The sequence below is a fragment of the Tiliqua scincoides genome, chromosome 1, assembly GCF_035046505.1.
Source record: "Tiliqua scincoides isolate rTilSci1 chromosome 1, rTilSci1.hap2, whole genome shotgun sequence".
NCBI classification, from domain to species: domain Eukaryota; kingdom Metazoa; phylum Chordata; class Lepidosauria; order Squamata; family Scincidae; genus Tiliqua; species Tiliqua scincoides.
The window spans coordinates 297,525,134-297,529,680 of NC_089821.1; the positions used below are offsets into that span (position 1 = coordinate 297,525,134).

The following is a 4,547-nucleotide window of genomic DNA, read 5'->3' on the forward strand; positions in this document are numbered from 1 at the left end:
GCCAGTTTGGAGAGATCCTTCTGGAGCTCCTCACAATCACTTCTGGTCTTCACCACTCAGAAAAGTTTGGTGTCGTCCACAAACTTAACTACCTCACTGCTCACCCCTGTCTCCAGGTGATTTATGAAGAGGTTGAAGAGCACCAGTCCCAGGACAGATCCTTGGGGCGCAGTGCTTTTCACCTCTCTCCATTGTGAAAATTGTCCACTGACACCCACTCTCTATCTCCTGGTCTTCAACCAGTTCCCAATCCATGAGAGGACCTGCCCTCTAATTCCCTGACTGTGGAGTTTTTTCAGTAGCCTTTGGTGAGGGACCATGTTAAATGCCTTCTGAAAGGCCAGATATATAATGTCCATGGGTTCTCCTACATCCACATGCCTGTTGACCTTTTCAAAGAATTCTATAAGGTTAGTGAGGCAAGACTTAGTAGTAGTAGGTTGGCAACCTTCAGTTTCGAAAGACTATGGTATAAGCCTACAGCACCTGGTATTCCCAGGTGGTCTCCCATCCAAGTACTAACCAGGCCTGACCCTGCTTAGCTTCCAAGATCAGACAAGATCAGGCATTTGCAGGGTAACAGTTGCTGCATGAGGCAAGACTTACCCTTACAGAAGCCATGCTGATTCTCCCCCAGCAAGGCTTGTTCGTCTATAGATTCTTGTTCGTTCTGAGATTCTATCTTTGATGAGGCATTCCACCATCTTACCCGGTATGGATGTTAGGCTGACCGGCCTATAGTTTTCCGGGTCCCCCCTCTTTCCCTTTTTAAAAATAGGCGTGACATTTGCTATCCTCCAATCTTCTGGCACTGTGGCCGTTTTGAGGGACAAGTTGCATATTTTAGTCAAGAGATCAGCGACATCATTCTTCAATTCCTTAATAACTCTTGGGTGGATGCCATCAGGACCTGGTGACTTACTGATCTTTAATTTATCAATGAGGTCTGAAACATCTTCTCTTTTAACTTCTGTCTGACTTAATTCCTTGGTCAGGAGGTGCCGTTCGTGCAGCGGTATCTGCCCGAGATCTTCTGCTGTGAAGACAGATGCAAAGAACCCATTTAATTTCTCTGCCATCTCTAAGTCTCCTTTTATCTCCCCTTTCCTTCCCTCACCATCCAGAGGGCCAACCGCTTCTCTGGCAGATTTCCTGCTTCTAACATATTTGAAGAAGCTTTTATTATTCCCCTTAATTTTGCTGGCCATGTGTTCCTCATAGTCTCTCTTGGCCTCCCATATCACCTTCTTACATTTCTTTTGCCACAGTTTATGTTCCTTTTTATTCTCCTCATTAGGGAAAGACTTCCATTTATGGAAGGAAGCTTCCTTGCTCCTTATGGCCTCTCTAACTTGACTGGTTAGCCATGCAGGCACCCTCTTGGACTTGGTGGAGCCCTTCTTCCTATGTGGTATACACTTCTGCTGGGCCTATATTATTGCTGTTTTAAGCATTCTCCATGCACTCTGGAGAGATTGGACCCTTTTTACCTTCCCTTTCAACCTCCTTCTAACCAGCCTCCTCATTTGAGGGAAGTCCGCCCGTTGGAAGTCAAGGGTTTTTGTGAGAGTTTTGCCCGGTATTCTTCCCCCGACGTGCATGTCAGAACTCAGTAACATTGACATCTCTAACCAGGTCCTGAGTACCGCACAATATTAAATCCAGAGTCACCTGTCCTCTGGTGTGCTCCATGACTAGCTGCTCTAATGCATAGTCATTTAACATGTCAAGAAATCTGGTCTCCTTTTCGTGACCAGAACATAAATTGACCCAGTTGATGTGAGGGAAATGTTTTTCATCTGCCAACATAAATTTGCAAGCCTAAATAAGGTCATGCTTTGACATTCATCCATTTTTGACTTTCATCCATGCTCTGGTTCCTAGCCAATGAAAGTGAGAAAGTGCTCACCTGTTGAGAGAAAAAAAAAATGTGAGAAAAAGGGAAGGAACTGAAGGGACGATTTTTAAAAAAAACAAAACAAAGATGGCCAGCAGTACCAAAAACTGCTACCCCTTTTAAGTGGCATTTTGGCTCTACTTTCAAAAATGCTCCCCTTTTCATGTAAACTGTCCTTTCCTGACCTCAGTCATCAGACTGTAGGCCAGTAGCGTCACAAGGGTTTACGTCACCCAGTGCAAGAGGCCAATGCATCACCCCCCATGATGGACCTCCTCCCATGCACTGGGCAGGGCAATGCCCTGGGCTGCAGGTGTGGTGGTACTCCATTTCCCTGCACTTTTCTGGTTTTTTGGCTATAACTTTTGACAGAATCGAGATATTTTAACAGGGTTTGTTCCATTGCATTCTGCATGAAACCTCGCATTGAATGATGTATAACATGTTGGTATTATTCAAAAATACCAAGATTTGGCCAGTAGTTTTGGCTGGGTGATGTTCACGGGGTTGGCGGTGGTGGCACCACTACTGGCCAAATACTGATCAACACCCCCCCCATGTGCATCACCTGGTGCGGCCGCCACCCCGTTCACCCCCAGAAATGCCACTGCTGTAGCCAGACCCATCACATTGTGATTGCCATGAGTTCTTAATAGGGTGGGATCACCCAGGTGACTATTCCAGGAAGGAACTCAAGGCAGCAGTAAAAGGAATAATAATAATAATAATAATAATAATAATAATAATAATAATAATAATAATAATAATAATAATAATAATAATAAAGTAGCATCAAGGCAGCAGCTGCTACCAGTGGAAATAACAGTGCTGAACAGATTGAAGGGGGGGAAGTGAATATTTTTATTATCTAAAATCCTTTGCAGGAGAAGTTTCCACCCCACTGGAACATCTTGATTTGATCTAAAAATCAAAACTGGAGAACACTCAAGGAAGCCTCATTTAATCCATTGTGTTTGTTTCCAAGCCCTGTGCGTGTTTCCAACTCTTGTCGTTCTGTCGGATCACCTAAAGAATAAGGCTAATACAGGAAGTTGTATATGTTTACCCTTCCTTGAATCAGTGTCTGGTGACTGGAAGGCAAACGCTTTCCCCGCATTCAGCCATTCCTCTTCTCCGCTACTCCTGCAACACTGCGAAAACTCCCCTTCATCATGGCTGCAATTATCATTATGACTTCAAACCAGTACCGGAAATAAGACTATGACCCTTGAGAATAGAAGGCTCTAGCCTCTGGCATGTTGTTCCAGTCCACTGGCAACCTAACTAGACAGCTTTAATTTTTTGCATAAAATCCATATTCCCAACCTTATGGAGAAGCGAGGTGAAATTTATTTCTTAAAAATGTTCTCCCCCCCCCCTTGGAAAATGTCAAGCAGCTCTACACCAGAGCTCAGAATGTATCTTTCCAGGTGTCCTTCAGATCTTTATCTCTTTTGTTTTCTTTTTTAAGGTCGACATTAAGAAAGGCCTTGTTAATTCTACTCCGGTGAAATGCAGTGAAGGATCGAACCTATCGAGATCCCCAAAATAAAGAATGCCACATTCAAGTGAGAACTGATGAAAAGAGAATGAGGCAGATCCAACATTGCACCAGTCAGAGTTTTAAACATTGATTCTTGGAAGGCATAAATTTGCTTTTGCGAGGTCTGATATTTCTAAGTCATCTGCGACGCGGTGACAAAACCTAAAGAGGGAGTCAGATGTGTGCAGATATAGTGCTGGAGAATTTAAGTTAAATCTGTAATTTCTCTCTCTCTCTCTCTCTCTCTCTCTCTCTCTCTCTCTCTCTCTCTCTCTCTCTCTCTCTCTCCTCCCCCCCTGCATTTCCTCAGAGAAATTAGCTATTCTATTCACTGCATAAATTTTCAGGTTTTGCTAGCACGACACTCAGGGTGTTGAATTTTTTATGACAAAAATGCTGTAATAATTGTTGAACAGATGTAAGTGTTGAAGAGTGGGCTCTGGCAGACCTCATGAAACCTCTATTAGCAATTTAACCCTGTCGCCGCAACAGCGGCAAGAGGGAAAGAAAAGGGAGGTGTTGTGCTCAGATACCTAGAAGGACAAATGAAGGGTTCTCCGAGGTAGAGCGAACAAGTTTGAGTTCTTTGTGACGATGATGCTTGCGGAGATGAGAGAAGAACCTGTGATGTGGCAGACCAAAATGCTACTGTGATGATGATTTAGACTTGAATGGTATGGTGTTGGAAGTAATATTTTTCACAAGTTGCACAATGGCATCTATTGATCCGGAATGCACCACTGATGAAAGTTGCAACTGCAGCTTAGCAAGAGGCAGTGGGCCACTTTTAAAATTAAATGCACATTCTGGCCTGCTCATGTATTATTTTGGATTTATAGTTCTTGGAAAGAGAGAGAGAGAGAGAGAGAGAGAGAGAGAGAGAAATGCTCTGATACAACCTGCTGGCCACATTTCAAAGAGCTGTTTGCTACTGAGTGTACGCTCAGCAGGGAACCATGCCCAAACATGGCCCCCAGTGTACCTACTGATATGATTTTTCTTGTAAACACATGGTTGTCATATTAGCACATTATATTTTTAGGCGAACACCTAATGCATCACTTAAATATACTCTTGAAAACATCATGTTGGAAGAGGCCCGAAGAA

General features: G+C 43.6%; 1 pseudogene; it reads right to left on the reverse strand.

The window, feature by feature from the left end:
• Window positions 1–474: 474 nt before the first annotated feature.
• On the reverse strand, window positions 475–594 carry LOC136638299 (5S ribosomal RNA; annotated as a pseudogene).
• Between the last annotated feature and the right edge of the window lie 3,953 nt (window positions 595–4,547).